Raw genomic sequence first — 23,472 nt, 5'->3', positions numbered from 1 at the left:
GCTGTGTGTGTGTGTGTTATATATATATATATATATATATATATACACTCTAGTCTGTTCAACCATTATTTTAAAATGTGCATGGAACACACACACACACACTATCACTGTATGTTTATATAGAATGCAAAAAAGTATATATATATATATATATATATATATATATATATATATACACACAATTAAACACACACGCACATGACACATGCTTATACACACACACATTCATACATGTACATGGCACGCACGCATACACACATACACGGCACACACTTATATACACACACATATATATGGCATGCACTTATACACAGACACATACATAGCATTCTTATACATACACACATACATAGCGTATATATATATATATATATATATATATATATTTTACACACACATAAACACACACATGGCATGCACTTATACACACAAATATATACATGGCATGCATTTATACACATACATGGCACGCATTTATACACACATACATACACACACATATATATACACACATACAATATATATATATATATATATATATATATATATATATATATACATACACACACACACACACACACGGCAAGCAAAGACACACTTATACATGCACACATACACGGCACACACATGCAGCACAACAAATGCTCATTTGATACATGTGATTCACATAAGCACACACTACACATGACACACGCTATACACACCACACACACACACACACACACGACTTTATGCTGGAGGGAATGAGATGATGCACATTATCAGCTGCAGCTCCTCCTGCTCCCAGCAGACACCTTTCTGCCCTCTCCTCTGCTGGGACTGCCGACAAGAGCAGGAGTTGCTGACAGCAGGACAGGAGCCATCATCACCAGGAGCAGCACACACACACACAGTTGGACGGTGCTCTTTACTTATCTGCCGGCTCAGGTTGTTACTGGTGCTGGGTCTCTCTCCCTTCCCCTCAGAGGCTCCGTGCAGCAGGACAGGAGCACTGGCCAATGAGCACTTCTATCACTCTGATGGGGGAGGTTCAGTGGCCGCTGCTCCTGTGCTTCACTGCAGGCTCCTATTTTACTGCTACAAACATTCCCTGAGTACATGGCCTGTGGTGACATCACGGTCACATGGCAGGTCACCTGATCGTGATGTCACTACAGGTCCTTAACCAGTCTCTACTCGGAAGCTTCACTGATAATGCTATTATCAGTGAAGCTTCTGCTGTAGATGCTGGGGGCCCCCAAGGGAGTGGGGGCCCCAGGCAGCTGCCTAGTCTGCCTGGCCCTAACGCCGGCCCTGCTTTTCTGGTCAGTGAGTGAGCTATCATCTAATTTCTGGTGCACTGGTTGGATTCTTTGTGTGGTTCCTCCTGGACGTATAAGACTACTGGCCTGGGTGTTACCATTATCATCCTCAAAGGCGGTCTGTCTCTATATCGTTAGCACTGATTGAATTCTCAGTTTTTAAATTATTCCTGAATTTCCAGGAGGAATAACAAAGGGACAAAATGCTAAATTTTAAGAAAAAAAAAATACACTACTGGCAGCCGGCAAATTCTCTTTAAATAAAGCTTAATGGAGAAAGGCATTGCCAAGAACTCTGTGGGAAAGACGATTCTTGTTAAAAATTCAGAGGACGACAGCTTATAGCCTTCTGATGAACTACACACTCAGGATCAGGGGTTGTTATGTGAAAGCTTGCAATAAATCCTGCAGATGCATGCGATGGACATCATCAGGGCAAGCTGCAGGGCTGCATTCATACGCTGCATTCACACATGTGCCACAGAGTGTTTATCGCTGCGAGTTTCTGAGTTTGCAGCAAAATTCAAAATTGCGGCAAAACCTCAACTTTTCTGCCATAATTTGTCTGCAATTGCCACAAAAGGGATGATAAAAATTAATGAAACATCGCAGCTAAAGAAATGCATTTTGCCTCCACTTCAGGAAACGTCAGTAAAAATAAAGAAAAGCGGCTGAAATGAGTGATCGCAGCCTCAACCTCTAAGTGTTAACAACAAATTACCCTTTTTACTCACAGCAAGCAGAAGTTTTGAAATTAACAAGTGAACAAAACACAAAATTGCAGAGCTTTTTATTATAGAGTTTCATATGAAAATCTGCATAAAATTGGAATTATCATCATCATCATCCCTCTCTGGAAGCACCAAGAATGAATTTTTCATAGACTGAGCCTGTACGGCACATGAGCTGCCCCTTAGCCACATCCGATCAGTTGGAGCATGCTGCGGACTCCAGAGACCTATACTTTGGCTTGTCAGTGCAGCCGCTCGCTCATGAACTAACTGGTGAAGGCAGGTGTCAGTCCCCAGGGCACTTGTTGTCAATCTCTTGTTCACGCTCAGGTTGACTTTGTTTCTGAGCTCAAACGTTGCCTCTACCTACAGATGAGGAAAAGAACAGTCAGTCCTACATATTGGGGCATGATACACACTGAATGGCCACTTTATTAGGGACACTGGCCCTTTAACAAGTAGAGTATACCAGGATGGAAATCCTTGGAGTGCAGCATAAAAGCATTGATCGGTTTTCCGTGAATCACTTTCAGTGTGAATATACATTAAAATGGAAAATTTGAGTCATTAGAGTGACTTGCAAACAGGCATGGTCATCGGTTCTAGACTAGTCAGAGCCAGGATTTCATAAACAGAAGACCTCGTGAAGAGTATGCCAAGAATGGTGTGATTGAGGAAAAAACTTACAGCAAAAGGGGATCCTGAAGATGGAAACAACTCATCACTGAAAAGGAGTCAGAGTAGGATGTGAAGACTAAGGCTGGGGTCACACTTGGCGTAAGACAATACGCCACGTATTATACGTCCGTACTACGGCCGTAATACGGAGAAATGTTCCCAAAATATTGATCCGTAGTCAGGGTGTGTCAGCGTATTTTGCGCATGGCATCCTCCGTATGTAATCCGTATGGCATCCGTACTGCGAGATTTTCGCGCAGGCTTGCAAAACCGACATCTAATGGATTTATGTGCTGAAATGTTCGGGAAAACATATATACAGTATATATATATATATATATATATATATATATATATATATATATATGTCATTGAGACACATATATATATATATATTCTGTATTTATATTTCATTCAGCGCGAGATCTGTGAACAGCCGGTAATTCAATTGCCGGCTTTTCATTTCTCCTGCACAAACCCAACATGATATGAGACATGATTACATACAGTAAACCATCTCATATCCCCTTTTTTTTGCATATTCCACACTACTAATGTTAGTAGTGTGTATGTGCAAAATTTGTGCGCTGTAGCTGCTAAAATAAAGGGTTAAATGGCGGAAAAAATTGGCGTGGGCTCCTGCGCAATTTTCTCCGCCAGAGTGGTAAAGCCAGTGACTGAGGGCAGATATTAATAGCCAGGAGAGGGTCCATGGTTATTGGCCCCCCCGTGGCTAAAAACATCTGCCCCCAGCCACCCCAGAAAAGGCACATCTGGAAGATGCGCCTATTCTGGCACTTGGCCACTCTCTTCCCACTCCCGTGTAGCGGTGGGATATGGGGTAATGAAGGGTTAATTTCACCTTGCTATTGTAAGGTGACATTAAGCCAGATTAATAATGGAGAGGCGTCAATTATGTCACCTATCCATTATTAATCCAATTGTATGAAAGAGTTAAAAACACACACACACATGATTTAAAAGTATTTTAATGAAATAAACACAGCGGTTGTTGTAATAATTTATTGTTCTCTCAATCCATTAGGAAACCCTCGCTTGGAAAAATAATAAACACACAATATACATACCCTCAGCTGAACTGTCACGTCCCACGATGTAATCCATCTGAAGGGGTTAACTAATATTACAGGCACGAGCTGCGATAAACCACTCGCTCGTGCCTGTAATCCCCCGGGTGCTGAAAGGAAAGCTGGATCTTTACTTACATTGAGTCGCGGTGATGCGCCCTCTGGTGGATGTTCTCATGAACTGCAGCCTGGGAACTTTTTCCCACGCTCCAGGTCATATGAGGACATCCACCAGGGGGCGCATCACCGCGACTGAAGGTAATGTAGGTCAATGACCTACATTTCATTCATTCGCCGGGGAATTACAAGCAGGAGCACACCGCTGCATTTAGCAGGGCTCCTGCCTGTAATATTAGTTAACCCCTTCAGATGGATTACATCGTGGGACCTGATCTGACATCAGAAGGTATGTATCTTGTGCGTTTATTATTTTGCCAAGCGAGGGTTTCCTAATGGATTGAGAGAACAATAAATTATTACAACAACCGCTGTGTTTATTTCATTAAAATACTTTTAAATCATGTGTGTGTGTGTTTTTTAACCCTTTCAAACAATTGGATTAATAATGGATAGGTGTCATAATTGACGCCTCTCCATTATTAATCTGGCTTAATGTCACCTTCCAATAGCAAGGTGGCATTAACCCTTCATTACCCCATATCCCACTGCTACAGGGAGTGGGAAGAGAGTGGCCAAGTGCCAGAATAGGCACATCTTCCAGATGTGCCTTTTCTGGGGTGGCTGGGGGCAGATGTTTTTAGCCACGGGGGGGCCAATAACCATGGACCCTCTCTAGGCTATTAATATCTGCCCTCAGTCACTGGCTTTACCACTCTGGCGGAGAAAATTGCGCGGGAGCCCACGCCAATTTTTTCCGCCATTTAACCCTTTATTTTAGCAGCTACAGCGCTGAAATTTTGCACATACACACTACTAACATTAGTAGTGTGGAATATGCAAAAAAAAAGGGGGATATGAGATGGTTTACTGTATGTAAACCATGTCTCATATCCTGTCGGGTTTGTGCAGGAGAAATGAAAAGCCGGCAATTGAATTACCGACTTTTCACTAACACCGCTGCGTATTTCTCGCAAGTCACACTGCTGGTCAGTGTGGAATACGTATTTTTCTCGCCCCCATAGACTTTCATTAGCGATTTTTTTGCGCAATAGGCTGACAAACGCAGCATGCTGCGATTTTGTACGGCCGTAGAAAGCCGTATAATACTGAACCGTAATATACGGCTAATAGGAGCAGCCCCATTGAGAATAATTGTGCCGTATGTTATGCGAGTTTTACGGACGTAGTTTCTGCGCTCTTACGTCCGTAAAACACGCATGTGTGACCCCGGCCTAATTCTTATAAGAGAGTTCAGAGAAGTGTATACAAATTATTCTGATGAAGGGGGTGAGAGGACGTAAAAATCACAGTGATTAATCGGATTAGAGGAGAATTTGAAGAATCATGCTGATGACATGATCATGCTGATGATAACCCAGATTGGCAAAGAAAGGTGTAAATTTAGTGGAGGCGCTCTGAGAATTGTTATATGAAAATTCAGCTAACGGCAGCAACTCCAACCAATCATCCTGGAGATGGCTGACATCAAGATATTGTATCTAGATATTGTTCCAGCGTCTGGTTGGTACGCTCAGTCTGACCATTTGTCTGGGGATGGTAAGTGGAAGAGAGACATACATTAATATTGAGTGCAGAGCAAAACCCCTTCCAGAATCTTGAAGTGAACTGTACTCCACGGTCAGAGATGATCTCATCCGGAACCCCATGCAACCGAAAGACATTCTGTATAACCAAGTTCACTGTATCTTTAGCTGAGGGGAGGCCGGTGCACAGAACAAAATGAGCAGCTTTAGTCAGACGATCAACTACCACCATGATTGTATTCATGCCCCCCGATGTAGGCAGCTCCACAATAAAGTCCATTGATATAGACCCCCAAGGGCGGGACGGAACAGGTAATGGTTGTAGAAGACCCGTAGGTGCCACATGAGGAGTCTTGTAATGGGCACATACCTCGCAAGAGAGAACATAGTCCTTGGTATCCTTCAGGCAAGTTGGCCACCAGAAGAATCGGCTCAGGAACTCTTGTGTCTTCTGTACCCCCCTGTAACCAGCCAACTTGGAGTCATGTACCAACTTGAGGATCTGCAGACGGATGACCTCAGGGACGTAGATACGTCGATCTCTGAACCACATGCCACCCTTAAAGACAAGATAAATATCCACAGGTGGGTTGGCCAGAAATACATCACCTTCATACGCCTCCCTGCACTCCTTCCACAAGTTCTGATCATGGATAACTCAGATGAAATTGGCATCAGATAGAATGGTCTTGGACGGGGCTCCAGGTACGGAATCCGCAGCATGGTTTCGGGATAAAGCATCAGCCTTCACATTACGAGAACCTGGACGGTACGACATAACAAAGTTAAATTAATTTAAAAATAAGTTCCAACGAGCCTGACGGGGAGAAAGACATCTAGCGGATCTAAGGAACTCTAAATTGCGATGGTCAGTTAGCACTATGATCTGTTGTGCAGCTCCTTGCAGATGATGCCTCCATTCTTTGAAAGCTGCAATAATAGCCAGCAATTCTTTGTCTCCCATGTCGTAATTCTTCTCTGCTGAGGTTAGTCTACGGGAAAAGAAAGCACAAGGATGTAGCAGACCCTTCTCTCCAGTTCTTTGGGAGAGAATAGCCCCCAAAGCATTATCAGAAGCGTCCACCTCCACAATGAAGGAAAGTGTTGGATCTGGGTGTATCAACAGCGGTGCTGATGTGAAACAGATCTTAAGCCGATCAAAAGCTTCTTGAGCCTGTGATGACCACTTAAAGGGCTTTTCCTTCTTTGTCAAGGAAGTAATGGGACGGACAATATAAAATTTTTTTCGAATGAAGCGTCTGTAGAAATTTGCAAAACCAATAAAACGTTGGACCTCCTTAACGTTCTAGGGTACTGGCCAATCAAGGATAGCCTGAATCTTACCAGATTCCATGTTCAGCCCCTGGGGAGAGATGATATAACCTAAGAACTGTATCTCAGAATGATGGAACTCGCATTTCTCCGGCTTAATATACAGATGGTTCTCTTTCAGACGTCTTAAAACAGTTTTGACATGTTCTTCATGTTCCTGTAGAGAGTCAGAAAAGATTAGTACATCGTCCAAATAGATCACTACAAACTGGTCCAACAAATCTCTGAAAATGTCATTAGCAAGGTGTTGAAACGTTGCAGGAGCGTTACAAAGCCCGAAGGGCATCACAAGAGATTCAAAGTGTCCATACTGGCATCTGAATGCTGTCTTCCACTCATCCCCTGGAGCAATACGCACCAAATTATAAGCCCCACGAAGATCCAGTTTAGAGAACACCTTAGCATGGCGGACTCTTTCCAGTAATTCGGGAATCAGAGGCAAAGGGTAATGGTTTCGTACGGTTACCTTATTGAGCTCCCGATAGTCAACACAGGGTCTCAGGGTCCCATCCTTCTTCTTTACAAAAAAGATAGGTGCCCCTGCTGGTGAGGAAGAAGGACGTATGAAGCCTTTGGCCAGATTTTCATCAATATACTCCTTTAAGGCTTGAAGCTCAGGTGACGCCAAAGGGTATACGTTACCAAACGGAATAGCTGCCCCAGGAAGCAACTCAATGGGACAGTCATAATGCCTGTGTGGAGGAAGCTGATCTGCATTCTTCTTGTCACAGATGTCAGAGAACTCTTTATATGCTGGAGGTAAAGAAAATACCTGTACATGTGGTTCTGTAGCCGTGGACTCAGGGACAGCTTCTGTTAATGCTGAGTTGCTCCTTGTTGGAAAGATAATCTCCTTGGTCTCCCAGTTGATAATTGGGTTCTGAGAACGCAACCAAGGAATGCCTAAAATCACAGGAAAATGAGGAGAAGAAATTAGCAAGAAAGAAAGTTGCTCCTGATGATTAGGCTCCAACAAAATTTCAAGGGGTATGGTCTCCTGATCCACAGGCCCAGAGATTAAAGGTGACCCATCCACTGTTTCCATGGTAATTGGAGAGGCTCTTTGCTGAATTTCAATACCATGTTCCTTGGCAAATGCGATATCCATGAAATTGCCACCTGCACCAGAGTCAATCATAGCTGCACTGGAAATCCACTGTCCTGAACACAGGATCTTAATAGGGAGAGAACAGTGAGAGTTCTTTTCCTTAAACTCCTTGGGGGGTGAAGTCATAGAAAATGAATGGAATACAGCGTTTAAAGGCAGGCTACATTCAGAGATGTCAGATTCATCATCACAGTTGTCATACTCCCCTACCGCTGCTAGCACCTTGTTAGGCCGTCTGGGACACTTAGGACAATTGATCAGAAAGTGGTCAGACTGCCCGCAGTAGAAACATAGACTTTCACGAAGGCGATGCTCCCGGCGCTCATTGATCTCGCGCCTCTGAATGGAATCAATTTGCATGGGCACCTCCTCCACCTCCCGAGATGTTTTACCTGCAGGCTCTTTGGAAGGGAAAAGTTAGAAATACGGTTATATGCAGCAAACTTCTCCTGCCTACACTCAGTAAGGCGAATGTCAATGCGCACACAATGCTGTATAAATGTCTCTAGCTCTTGTGGTGACTCAGAGTGAGCTAGTTCATCTTTTACAATACTAGACAGACCCCTTTTAAAAATAGGCAATTGTGCATAACTGTCCCAATTGGTATCTACCGCTAATCTCCTGAATTCAGAAGCATACTCAATAACAGAACGTTTTGCCTGGCGTAAAGACAATAAAGCAGATTCAGCGGTTGCACGGCGATTAGGATCATCAAACATTAATGCCATAGCGGCCAAGAAATCATCCAAGTTATTTAACCGTGGGTCACGAGACTCAATCATCGGATTCGCCCAGGCGAGCGCTCGTGAGGTCAGTAGCATTATTACACACAATACTTTGGAACTATCATTAGGAAAACGGTCAGCATGCACATCAAAATATAGCATACATTGATTCACAAAGCCACGAAATTTGTCGCGATCACCATTAAATCTGAATGGGGCAACTTAAGTGGGCTAGCTGGTGGCGGTTGCCCAGAGGGAAAAGTCACTTGTGCAGCTATTTGCGTGCTTATGTCCTGAAAAGCCCGTCCATACAGGGACTCTATGCCAGCAAGTTTGTTTTCCTGGGCTGCCATGCGGGTGCTTAAGTCCTGCAAAGTCTGTCCAAACACTTGTTGGTTGTGTTCAAAGCTTCCAAACTTCTTTTGCAGACCTTCCACATCTTTCTGCAGTGATCTAATTATGGAAAACACCTGCTCTAGTCTGCTTTCTGCAGTCATTGTTCCAGCAGTCTCCTTTTTTTTAGGCTAGAGTATCCTGTAATAATTATAGGGGATAACTCAGGAGACTCTTTGCATGGAAAAGACAACTACAGGACACAGTTTTATAAGTGGTAAAGTCTATATTATCACACGATGATTCAAACAGGTGCAGAGAGAAACTCAAGTCCACAACACTTGGAGTAAATATTAAATGCAGATTAGCAGTCTATAGGAAACTTCAGAGGAAAATGCAATCACGCAGAAAGTCTATGAAGCACAATTATTCTTGAGGATACTTGACACAAATAAGTCCTTGCTTAGTCCAAAACACAGATAGATATGCTTATAAGGCAGTTCAAATAATATCTTAGCTCAACCAGGGAGGCCTGGGTAATAGTCTCAGGTTCTTGCAGAGCAGCAACAGCTTACATGTCCAGCAAATGCAGATGGAAGTAAACACGAGCAGCAGATGAAGGAGGATGACTGGAACTGGTGTATGCAGCAGGAACTCAGAGCAGAGTAGCAGGATAAGCCCACAGGTTCACAGGAGCAGGTATATAGCCAGGGAGTCACCAGAGGTCAGGAGCTGGATGCAAGGTAGAATACTCAAGCACAGACTGAAGGCTGGGGTGGAGTTTTATAGCAGGAAGACACAGTGCACATGAGACCAAAGACGCCATCTTGGAAAAGGGCAGCAATGCACAAAAGGTAATAAAAAATGTTCAGAGTCCTGACAATGACAGGTGTCAGAGTAGGATGTGAAAAATCATTCTGAAGAAGGGATCAGAGGAGGATGTGAAGAACCATTCTGATAAGAGGGTTCAGAGAAGGATGTTAGAACTATTCTGATGAAAGGGGAGGATGTAAAAATCACAACGTTTAAAGGGATTAGAGAAGTGTGATGCTGAGTCACTTCCCACAGACAAGCTGTGAGTCAGGATAGTTGAGGAGTCCAAGGTCAGTAGCCAGGAGGGTACATCATAAACAGAGGGAAGAGACAAAGTCATAGTCATGTAACAGTCCAAGGTCAAAATACCAGGAGGATAGCGGATCAGAGCAAAAGGGTTAAACAGACAGATGGTCAGAACGAGATCCTGGGTCAGGCAGCGATAGATCAATGAGCAAAATACAAGTCACGGAGTAAACCAACCACAATTAGCTGAAGCTGACAGCTATCTGGGAATGCCAGCTCAGTTAAATAGCTGAGCAATTATTGGAAAACAGCTCGGCACGCTCCTGCACCAGACTGGACAACTGAGCTATCAATCACTGCACAGACAGCTGAGCACTGAGAGGTGGAATCATCCCCTACAGTGGATGGAGTACTGGAGGAAATTTCAGACCTTATGAGAATGCACAACTACAAATCATATTCTAAACTGCCATTAACAGCACAAGGAGTAGGCAGGGACAAGGGTGACACCACCGAGGGGAAAACTCCTTCAACAGGGATTTATGGAAGATGTTAGGGATGTGGAGAGATGGAGGAAGCTTCAACCTAAAGGCCACCCCTTCCAGAATTTCATAGGGACTGATGAACTTCAGACACAACTTCGCCGATGGTACCTTAAGTTTCATGTTTCTGGATGACAGCTAAACCCAATCCCCGACCTAAAAAATAGGACCCATGTCTTCTATCGACCGTCTGTTTTTGGCGAATCTGAACAGTCCCAATATTCTTTTGGTCCTCCCTCCAGACATCCCCAAGTCTCTGCACAATGATTTCCACCCCAGGACATTCAGAACTAATCCTAGAAAACTCACAAAAATGGGGATGAAAACCATATTTACAGAAAAACAGCGAGGTTCCCTTCGACTGATTTACCTGATTGTTAAAGGCAATCTTAGCAAGCGGTAAAAACAAAGACCAGTTCGGCCAAGCTGCCGCAAATGTTTTTCACATTAATAGAGCCTTAGGCATTTTTGTCTGTGTGAACTAAATCACTGTTTCGAGTTCTCCCAAATTAATTTTAATTAAATTTGACATTAAAGGTGAGAAAATTAAATTTTCAACCCCTCTATGGCAAGTGATTTACAAAAATATTCAGATTACATTAATTCTAAATAGAGAACAGGGAAGCAAAAAGATGGGCGTATGTTCTTATAGTCAAAGTAATCAAAATGTATTATTGAGGAACCATTGGAAATACTTTATATTTGCAAATTTCAAAAGATACAAATTGGAACAGCAGAGATGCAAAGTAATTATACGTGGAGGAAGATGTAATTGTTGGCCAACATGTTTCAGAGAATCTCATAAAAGTATGCAGCAGTCGCTCAACTTCAATGGACTGAAATGGCCAAGAGTGTTCTTGTGATGATGTTCGATCAATGTCTAGTCAAAAGCATGAAAGATGCCACCACCAATATAGATGTTGAAATATTTTCAATAAGGATCATCAAAAAAATTTAGATAGGGAGAATATAGTTGTTGGCCAACATGTTTAAGTGGACAATTGAGTCTTCAAACTAAAGCAGACTGAAACAATCAAGATCTAACTTCTTGTTAGGATTATCCCTTATTGACTAGTTACCCCATTAGGCCAATCACTGAGCAGAAACCTGATCAATCTGTTATGTCTTCAGGTGGCCAGGCAAAATGAGCATTTGCATGGTCATAAATAGTGTTGAGCATTCTGATACTGCAAATATCGGGTATCGGCCAATATTTGCTGCATCAGAATACCTCGATACCGAGTTCCGATATTTTTGCGATATCGGAAATCGGAATCGGAAGTGTGCGGTGCGTATGGTTCCCAGGGTCTGGAGGAGAGGAGACTCTCCTTCAGGCCCTGGGATCCATATTCATGTATAAAATAAAGAATAAAAATAAAAAATATTGATATACTCACCCCTCCGACGGACCCTGGCTCTTAGCGGTGCCTCCGTTCCTAAGAATGCAGGGAGTGAAGGACCTTCGATGACATCGCGGTCATGTGAGCGGTCACATGAGGGGTCACGCGACCAATCACAAGACCGCGACGTCATCGCAGGTCCTTCACTCCCTGCATTCTTAGGAACGGAGGCAGACGCTTGAACCGGTGAGAGCCGGGGCCGTCGGAGGGGTGAGTATATCAATATTTTTTATTTTATCCTTTATTTTATACATGAATATGGATCCCAGGGCCTGAAGGAGAGTTTCCTCTCCTTCAGACCCTGGGAACCATTCAGATATTTTGTGTCCCATTGATATGCATTGGTATCGGGTATCGGTATCAGCGATATCCGATATTTTTTGGATATCGGCCGATCCAATCCGATGCCGATACCTTTGCATATCGGAAGGTATCGCTCAACACTAGTCATAAAAGCTCATTTTGACCATTATCTGCTACCGGAGACTATTTGGAACATAAGTGAGCATGAGTTATGCCAACTGGTGGCAGATATCTGACAACGAGTTGACCTTCCATGTCGTCAGATAGTATACTTAAAAAGTATTTAATGCCAAATTAACTCCTCCTGTTTCACTGACAGTCTCAATGCTGTGTGATGTCAGGCAAAGGAGTTGTCAGTCAAGCATGAAGAGATGACGCTGGGTGGGGAATAGAGTTGGAGTGACAGAGGCTTCAGACCTACAAATAGCTCTTTAGCCCCACTTGCACACAATTTATAAAGCTGATTTCTTAGTAATAGAGAAACGGTCCAGGCATGTAAAGATATTTCTGAATTTGTCATTGAAAGAGCTACATGCAAATATATATAGTTGGGGATGTGAAATCTGACTGAGAGATTTCCTTTACAGTTTTCCAATATATTGACTGCACTTTCTCAATATTATCAAACCATCTCAACGAACAAGCCTTTCATCCAATTTTATGGCAAAACAACCTTTTTATTTTTAGGACTTTTCTTCTCAAGACAACCAACGTCATGGACGTCATAGAAGAAGGTCCCTTGGTAGCCCTCCCATGAAATATGAGAGACATTGACATCGGAGGTTAGCGCTATCCATGTATTAGATGGACTGCCATTTATCTGAATGGCTTCACATAACGCCACAAGTGTCTGGCTGGCCATGGCAAAATGAGCTAACTCTGAGGATTCCAGGAACTGGATCCATGGCAATCAGGTGAGCACCATGTTGACTATTATCTGAAAAGAGTTGTCTCTGAAAACATTATAGAAGAAGCACAACTAGAACTAGCCGCAATTAGACTATCAAGAACAGAGCCATAAAGTGCTTCCAACAATTAGAGGAGACCATTATCAGACAGGGGTATGTTCCAAATAGTGGAAATATGACCAGTGGCAATTATTTTGTTACGAGTCACTGAGCATATGTTCTGCTAAATAGTTCACCATTTTAATGCCAGAGCTAATATGGCCGGAGGTAGCACGATGACTTACTACGATTATACACCTTCATAGATGTACTCACATCTGGCTTACAATGGTCAACAGAAGTCATGTTTACTCTACGATACAATGATTTCCAATTATAGACCATGTTTTGAGCCTAAGCTCGATGTATCTTGGTATAGTCACTAAGTAGAAAAAATGTCCAAGACCGGAATAGACATGTTAGAAGACCATGACCTGACCTTCATCTCTTTGTCCAATTTTCTTTATGTCAGATTTATATGAAAACCTTACTGCCTTGGCATGAAAAAATACATGTAGACACCAAAAATTCCCTCCAGAATGTTATAAATCCAATTTAGCACATTACTATCATATTCCAATTATTTGAGCCACGGTAGATTCAATTCTGTAGGGACCTATTGAAGAGGGTTAGAAGCCAAGTCATGGAGCAGAGAGGTAAACCTCCGGGAATAAGTACCTGGAATAAATTATACTTTAAGGAAGGTGAATACTCGATGTGAAACATTAAGACCCAGGAAAATCGCAAAGGGCAGTCGATTTCAGCTCAAGCCTGTCATTTCTTAAATTGTACATAATGAAAGCCAAAGATCCAGAACGGTCTCAGTGTTTAAGCCGTGGATATGTCAAACCTCTGATGTACGGCAACCGGGACTGGTTTCCTTGAAACAGCAGGAACAAGGCTACAAAGATCTAGGGCGAAGACATTTCAGGGCCACTGGCGGGTGGTTGAAATAATTGGTGGTTTTGATTGAATGTCTTTTCATATTGTAACGCTTGTTTAAATATAGGTGAATCGAATAACGCCGCGAAGAGTAAGCGATTCTGTACATTATCAGAGGATACATTGTATATTGTACATCTAATTAAAAATTATCCCTAGATGTTTCTAAAATTGGGTAGCACAATTTAAAGTGATTCTTACACTCCATACAATCTGCGGAACACATTTTGTAGACACCATTTTTGGTCTCGAAAGTGATTTTACCTCTATTCTAACTCTTGACATAAAGATATCCTTTCTAAACTAACCCAATTTCGCAAAAAACTTTGTTACTTTTTTTTTATTTTGTGTCTTTTTTTCAATATTCAGTTGTTTTTCTACTAAATGTGACCATATCTTACACTTTGGTACCAGTACACCTTTGGATCCAATCCCTCTCCTCTCACGTCACAGTCCATGAGTTTATTTTGAAATATTCTTTTTACCATTGATGGGTAAAATGAAGCCTCACTTGCCTCAGTTAAGGTCAGTGTTCATGACTCCACCATAAAAAATGACCAGCGGTGGATACCGCGTCACTGATGACTGCACGCTGGCACTCCCACCCACCCAGGTACTGTCTTATACAGGCTCCATGCCCAGCGCCTAGTGCATGGCCAGACACATTTAAAGTGACTATGGTGTCCCTCCCATTATCACACTGAACGGGATTAACCATTATACTGCAGTCTGTTACTGATGAAGGCCAGTGAGGCCAAATCGTCTATATTATTTTCTGGCTGCATTAAAAAAATCAAAAAATATTCTAGAAGTTGAGTGCCAAGTTTTCTTTATTATACATGTATGGTGTGGGGCCCTACTTGAGTACCTTCTGAGGTTGTGCATATGGTGTTTTTCCTTTCCACTATAAAAAAGTGGGCAAAAATGACCTTCATAGCAGAGTTTCAACACAAAATCAACTGCGGAGCAATAAGAGCAAAAAGGCTTGTTTCAGTTTTGCCAAAAAACATCTTGATGATCCCCAAGACTTTTGGAAGAATACTCTGTGGACTGACGAGACAAAAGTTGAACATTTTGGAAGGTGCATGTCCCATTACATCTGGCGTAGAAGTAACACAGAATATCAGAACAGGAACATCATACCAACAGTAAAATATTGCGGTGGTAGTGCGATGGTCTGGGGCTTTAGGACCTGGAAGACTTGCTGTGGTATATGGAACCATAAATTCTGCTGTCTGTCAAAAAATCCTGAAAGAGAATGTCCGGTCGTCTGTTTGTGACCCCAAGCTGAAGCGCACTTGGATTATGCAGCAGGACAATGATCCAAAACACACCAGCAAGTCCACCACTGAATGGCTTAGGAAAAGCAAAATTAAGGCTTTGGAGTGACCTAGTCAAAGTCCTGACCTTAATCCAATTGAGATGCTGTGGCATGACCTTAAAAAGGCGGTTCATGCTTAGAAACCTCCAATGTGGTTGAATTACAACAATTCTGCAAAGATGAGTGGCCAAAATCCCTCAATAGTGATGTTTAAGACTCATTGCCACTTATCGCAAATGCAGTTATTGCTGCTAAGGGCGGCCCAACCAGTTATTAGGTTTAGGGGCAATTACTTTTTCACACAGGGCCCTGTAGGTTTGGATTTCTTTTTCCCTTAATAATAAAGACCTTAATTTATAAACTACATTTTGTGTTTATCTTTGTCTAATATTTACTTTTATTTGGTGATCGGAAACATTTATGTGTGACAAACATGCAAAAGAATAGGAAATCGGGAAGGAGCACACACTTTTTCACACAACTATATATATTAAAAAAATAATAAATATTATGATAAAAAATACACACAGCTCATATTGTTGCCATCGCAATGTATCAGTGACAGAATTTTTATTCTGACCCCCAGATTGTCTTCATCTTCTAGTATCCTTGAATCTATTGCATCCAGCACAGTGATATTTAGTATCAGCTCGATCCACGGACATATATCACTTTGATGGTATAAGCGAGCAGAGATAAGCAGTGATGGAAACTAGAGGGACGAGCACCGCGGGACGCTCAGATGTTCTTCTTTTCACCACTTACATTGAGATCACATGTAGCATCTGACTTCTTAAAGGGGATGTCCAGTTGTTTAAACATTCTTGTAAATGTCACCTACAAGGACACGGCACATTGCCATAATTGGAGCCCAAATAAACTACACTTTTCAACTCTTAGGAACTGATGTCCAGGACTCTGCTGATCCAGGTGCATTAATCACACCACTGACATCTTGGGGGCCTCAATCCTCTTTTAAGCCATGCCCCTTTCTCCACTTTCTCCTTTGAATGCAAAAGATCCAGGCGTCACCATAAAGTACCTCTGCAAATGCTGCTTTCTGGACAGTTTCTTGGACTTTTTGACAACGTTACTAGGTCTAGATCTATTTTTTCTTCCCGCACCCTGATATATTGAGAAAGGGTCTCAGTTCTTCTCATGCACCTTGATGAACTGATAAACCCTATCCCAGAAATGAATTGTCTAGGTGCCCAGATCAAGATCGATTAAAGCACTGAATAAGGAAAAAAGTGGTCCTGTCTAGTCAGGGACGCAAACCCACCGATCGACAGGGTTGGGATGACTATGCAGATAGCCTGGGTGCCAAGGTCGGTTTCTTATGAAAGCCAATGGAATGCTCCAACGAGAAGGAGAGCCGTGGAGGCCGCTCTTCGCTCTGCTGAATCCTCCATGCACAATGTGCTAGATGAAAGATCAGTCACTATTTATGTATAAGGAGAGACCTGTCAATCATAGGAAAAAGCCATCCAGGAGCCACCCCTTTGACTTCTTTGCCTTCTCTGCTCTCGTCTGCTGAAACCACAGTCCTAATGAGGGAGTCTATCCATGTTTTTACAGCTACCCGTTCAGCAGAAGGAGGCTCCTGATAGTTTCCCTTTAGGAGGTTTAAATGTATCACAAACAGTTTCATCACACTCGGTTCCTGAGAGGCTGCTGCTTTGTCCAGTTTTTTCCCCCCATGCTTGCGGATCTTCCATAGTAGGAGGCATTCATCAATTCGCTATAAGGGAAAGTCAATATCAGTAATGAAAGCAGCGCAGCGGAATAATCGCTCGCATTAAACCGCGTCTCCGCTACTTTCTCCTGCAATACGTCATGGAAGGATTCTGCGTCTGATAATTTGTTATAATAGTATGAAGTCGTCTCTGAGCCATGATGGGAGCAAGGATGTGTAGGGGGAATGGTAAAATATGTTTATATCATTGCCCTCTTCTCTCGTCCCGCTGCCGTGTGTTATCAGTGTATGTATATGAGCTAACATATGTTGATATTGCTACACGGTTTAAGTGTATTATCACCTCTTGTCTAATGGTACTGTGCACAATCAAGTGTATTACCATGTCTTGTTCATGATATGTATAGATATAATGTTATATTGTCTTTCTTTTCCTTTGGTCTGCTAAATGTATATATACAGTATATATATATATATATATATTGCTATTTGGTGTGCCTGGTGTCCCGAAGAAGCAGTGCAAAACGCGCGTCGGGGCAGAGGGACGCCGAGAGGATTCCATGACGCAGTATATCAGGTACTGAAACAATTTGATATTTACTACTATGGTTGAGCCCTTATCATTGCATTATTGAGCACACATAGACACAGTGGATTCAATATAGCCATATTCCTTCTCTTAGGAGTTCCAAGGAGGTTTATTATAGGTATACTGTAGTTATATATCCCATGTGAAAAGTGGTTTTTGCTCTAGCATATAGGGATTTGTACCATTGTGCATACAGCGAACAGTTAGGAATACCCTATGGCATTGCAGTCCCTCATATCAGGACCTAGCACCCTTGTTTTAATGTAATTTTTTTATTTTAAAAAAATTTATTAATAAAAGTGATTTTTTACTTAAGTACTACTTGGGGATCTGTTTCTTATTACCAATTGATCACCATAAGTGATAAAATGTTTAATTTAGTAGTACATAGCCCACGTATAGCGATGGGTAATATTATTTTGGGCATTTCTTTGTGAATATATATAGGGACAACGTAGTACTGAATTTTGGCCACTATATGGGGCATTTTGGTATTGGTATGGCAGCTCAGCTCCATTCACTTCAGCAATACCAGACACAACCTTTGTGCCAGTGTGGCGCTCTTTCTAGAAGGCAGCCATGTTTTCTATACCTGTGTAACCTTTCCATTTGACAGCTTTGTACTCCGCGGTCCTGCGTCCGAGAACATCTCCTCATTAGGACATCCTTCCTTTCTCCACCGAAGAATGATTAATTCCTATTGATTTCATCCAAGTAAGAAATACTGGCAAATAGCAAAATTAAACCAATAATTCTTTAAGACAGGGCCATAGATCACGATGGGCACGTCAGTAAGACCAATGGGGGGATGGCAATGTTTATGGAGCAGCCAATTAATATATGAGTTCCTAGTTAATGGGGGCTGCTGAGTCTCATAAAATGCCCAATTTACCAAACTGATGGCCGCGCTGCGGAAATTATCATCATTTGCAGGAAAGAAATTCTGGATGAAGAATCTCATTTTGTGGATTTTCGATTATAGGTGAACGGGAATGTGCAGATTATTATTTGTGGATGAAGCAGAACATTGAGCTTATCATGTCTGACTCACTAGCATGTTTCTTAGGGATCGTGCAGACGACCCTATTATCGGGCCGAGTGAGATCTGACAAAACATCGTATCGCACTCGGACCAATGTTATTCTATGAGACCGAGCGCATTTCTGATTTCTATCCTGGAACTGAGTGGTCCAAGAAAAAAAATCCCAGCAATATTTTGCCCATTTAAGTCTATGGGACCATGGAATGACATCAGAGTGCGGACACAGAATGGAGAAGACGGAAAAACTTTTTTTTTTTTAATTCTCCACATCCGGGACAAGCGGAAAACACTGTGAACAAATCCTGATCACAGTGTGATTAGCATAATTCTGACGGTTTTCTCAGATGGAGAACGTATGGTTGTCTGCACCTGCCCTTAGTGTGGATTCCGGATGAACCCAATATGCACTTAGAGGCTCTAACAGGATAAAAGAGAAAATCTGAAAAAAAAAAATGGCCTGGCACATAAACAGTTGTGCCGCACTGGGAGGTCCAACCTAAAGGCCCCATGAACAAAGGAAGCATGTTGGTCCACCAACCATCTGGCCATGTGTTTGGGACATCCATACTCTTCCAGGCCAGAAGATGTTGAGGGAGATAAGAATTGGACTGGCTGAATTTAAGTACCAGATCCTTTTCTTCTGCAGGACAACTTGGCTAATGTCCATGTGTCTTCAGCATTAAAAAACATGAAAAAAAGGGATTGCCACTGTCCCATGCTGATGATGACGGGACAGAGTCGGGAGACCCACTCTGCACATTAGGTGGTGGGCCTACTGTGCAGTGAGTTCAGACAACTCTCATCTAATTTCTTTGGGTGTCTTCAGCCTCTGCAGAGGTTTCTGGCAGAGACTTACTCTGATGATCCCATTAAGAACACTTGAACGCTAGGTCGAGCATTCTCGTTTATGGAGGAGTCGGGAGAGGTAAAGTTCAGCCAACCGTTATCTTAATTGTATGAGCAGTTCCCCTTGTTTTCCCCTTGCTCCCCCTGAGCTTCCATACAGACCCCACACAGACATGGCTTTCTATAGCCTGTAGCCCACAAGAGTCATGATCAAAGTATGTCTAAAGGAATTTTAAGTTAAAATTTAGTTGGTTGGAAACATTGATGGTCTTGAAGTCACCATCTTTAATAGCTCAATTTGGCACCTGTATAAGGGGCAGAGGAAGCACTTTGGCACCTAGCAGAACCTAACGGCCCCTCTTCCGCTTATTATAAAATAGACCATGTGCAATATATTAGCATAAATGGGGTTTTCAGGAGGCTGGCGATCTTTACTCATCTATCCAGCCTCCAGCACCAGCTCTCCATCTTACTCACACCATGAGTAGCTTCGTACTAGCCATCTTCCACCTCCCTGCACCAGCTTTGTACTAGCCACCTGGCATACGCAGCTCTGCTATGTCACTGGGTTCAGCATACCACTCCACTTTGCCATTCTGTGACGCCTCCTGACAAATCTCCTTCTACATTGCTGGGCTCTGCTACAGCACCTGACATTCCCGACTCTGCTTTGCTGCTGGGCTTTGCTACTACACACAACATCTACTCCATCTTTACTGTGTTTCTCCTGACTTACTCAGCTTTGCCCAATTGCCATCCCTCTTATTTGTCCCTGGCTCACAATCTAATTTCCAAATGAATCTATATTTTTGAGATGGGGGAAAAAATGGAGAAAGCCCACTCAAACATGGTCAAATTCCACTGAGTGTTGGTCCCCAAAGCTGTGAATGTACAGTGCGGACCACTGAGCCACCATGCAGCCCAGTAAGTGATATGTAATGCCAATCCATGCAATTAAATTAAAATGGACTCTGTGAGGGAAAGTGTTGAGTGTCTCGAGTCTCTAATTCTGTGATTATCTACATCCTGGATCGGTGATGTCATCTACAACTACAGTTCCCCATTGTTTCCCCCCACAGTGGTGACCATTGGAGCTGCCAGACCTTCATCGCCATTGATCATATTTTGCAATGATCGTCATCATCTATTGAATTATTCATGGTAGTAGATGAACGTTTCCTATGGCTCCAGGATAAATATAAACTCTTCAATGAATAATGAAATGCTTTTTGAAGAAAATGTACAGATAATGGAGGAAGATGATGGTTTCTACGTTGTATGGCAGACACGCTCAACATTGTAACGATTAAGGATTCATTCAGACCTCATTGATTTTTCTCGCAAGCAAAAAAAAATGGATCAGCAACACGGACACATGAACAGCTTCTTAGACTATGCTTGGTACATGTCCCATCCGTGAAAAATATGGACGGGGCTCGTATGTGAAAAACGGACGTATGAAACAGGACTAAGTCTGAACAGAGCTCAAGCAAGTCGGGCCTGCTGAGGATCATATGATGTGGTTTTTACGGGGCGCTGGCTAATGCCCAAAAATTTGGTGCCAACAGTCCCTCTATATAGCGCTACCTGCAAGTCCAGCTAGATCCTGATAGGCCATGGCCTATGTGGGGAAGCCATGCACAAAATCCATATCAGAAGAGGGGACATATTAAGGTGAAGACTGTCTATTGCTTTAGGTCCAGCCTTTCCAATAGCGACAAATTATACCTGCCAATTAGCTTCTGCAATCAAGTTTTTCAAAACCCTATCCAAAAGTGTGTAGTCCACAAGATTTGGGGCCAAGTTGTGGGAGATTTCAGGGGGCTTTAATGTCTTGGTTTGCTCAATGTTTCTGACACAAGACTTAACTCTGACACTAAGGTTGGACTCACATTGCGACTTTGCCGTGCATCAGTAGCTTCATCGGGGTTTGCGTCTGAAGCCCAGAAAATCAGAATTCTGGTGGAACCGATGATGGCGCCATTGAATTTAATAAAACAGAGTCCGCCATGCTTTTGTGTCTGCATCAAAAAGGCAGACTCTGGCAAAAAGGAGGTCAGATAGATAGATAGAGCACCAAGTGACTCCATCTGCTCCATTAGACTCAATGTAGCAGTTGTTCCAGATGAATCCCATTTTAAGGACTTCAGATGAAAATCCTGACAGAGCCCCTGATGTGTAGCAAAAAATGGGATGAGAACATAGCCTTAAGAAGACAGATTTAGAAAACCCATCTTTAGTTGCCTTATTAAAGAAGTCTGAGGTGTGCGGTCTTATATTCAGGATTCTTATATTTATTGGCCAAAGTGAAAATTAGGCACAAAAAAATTCCCAATCTGGAGGACCCACCATGTCTATACTTTACAAACAATGGTGGCGCTGCAGTAAACATGAACACTTGCTACAATGTATCCCTGACTATACATGATTTTGAGGAATTCTAGAATAAGGGTGATCACCTTTTTGAGGGGACCCATGTGATAAAATAGAATTTTGTTAAAACCTTCTTTTCAAACAACCTTATCTCAAAATATACAAATCTTTTTTGCCACGTTTCTAGGCTTGACAGTCGCAAAATTTATGACCCCAAATCACTTTTCAATTATCAAATAATAACGTTGAGTCTGTGATAGCGATCTATGGGGTCCTCAATGATCCCTATGACATCACACATTTATTACAACTTCTTCCCAGATGAAGAAGACTTGTATCTTGGCAATAGGTCCTATTCATGAGGAGGTCAAGCCCGAGCGATAAATGTGCTTTTCTGATAAAATATCACCTTGGAAGGAGAAGGTATTTGCATATATATTATACAATTAATCACCCATAACCCGCGCTCGTGTCATTAGACATGTATTCAGCATACTAACCAGGGGCCGGAGCAATGTGGATCCTCTATGACAACTGAAGAACTTCATGCTGATACAATGTATCCATCGCATTCCAAAGGGGCGGAGCAAAGGGCAACAGTTTCCTGCAGGGAAAGATAATCAGAATTCGAGTGTAAACCGTCGTTTCAGGTGACTGTTCAGAACAAGACGTCATTCGTACATGATGATTAGCACTATTTCTGGACATTATATCACCTGTATCCTGTATTTACCACCAGTTTTCCCCTCTCCAGGCTCTATCTGCAATTGTGCACATCATTTATAAATCTGGTGCATTTTATGACCTCTATAGAGACATCAAAACTTTAAAACAATGAGGAACTTGGCTAAAAGTAAAATCATTGATGTAATAAATTTGACAAGTGCAATATTCTCTATTTTTAGAGCATACATAGTATATTGCAAGGAGTGTAACTGCCATCCGTCAGGCTAAGGAGACTGGTACACTTCAGGGAAACAATATTGTGAATCAGTGACTCCTTAAAAGGGAATTTCCATCTCCAAAATCTTATCACAATATGTAGCAGATGTAATAATAACATTAGCAAATACCTCCAATTAGAAATGTAGTATAGTTCTCCTGATTAGCTATGTCGCTTACAATGTGCAGGGCATTGCAGTAGCTTAGGCATCCATGATTATGGGCACTAACACCTAACTAACTGTCACTATACTACGTTTCTAATTGGAGGTATTGAATAATAATAATAATATCATTATTATTACACCTACTACATATAGGATCTTGTAGATGGGAATACCCCTTTAAGTGCTCTGTCATGCCCAGAGCACTTAAAATCTCGTTTGCATACGTAAATGATAATTATTCAGGAATGCAGCAACAGATAGAGGATATAAAGGTGTCAATGGATTTTATTTTCAAAGACCTGCATGCCCATATACCATATGTGTTTGGGGAGGGGGTTGATAT

At 42.2% G+C, this 23,472-nt stretch overlaps 1 protein-coding gene across 1 annotated transcript in view; it reads right to left on the bottom strand.

The window, feature by feature from the left end:
• THSD7A (thrombospondin type 1 domain containing 7A) overlaps nt 1-23,472 on the bottom strand; it is a 479,581-nt gene that overhangs the window by 422,879 nt on the left and 33,230 nt on the right. The window contains exon 2 of the mRNA XM_077268105.1: nt 22,521-22,624. The gene's annotated coding sequence lies outside the window, so the exon portion shown is untranslated. The remainder of the gene's footprint in view (nt 1-22,520; nt 22,625-23,472) is intronic.

Source organism: Ranitomeya variabilis, chromosome 6 (assembly GCF_051348905.1).
Source record: "Ranitomeya variabilis isolate aRanVar5 chromosome 6, aRanVar5.hap1, whole genome shotgun sequence".
In the NCBI taxonomy this organism is placed as follows: domain Eukaryota; kingdom Metazoa; phylum Chordata; class Amphibia; order Anura; family Dendrobatidae; genus Ranitomeya; species Ranitomeya variabilis.
Note: the sequence above shows the minus strand (reverse complement) of the source record. Positions and strands in the feature narration are given on the sequence as shown.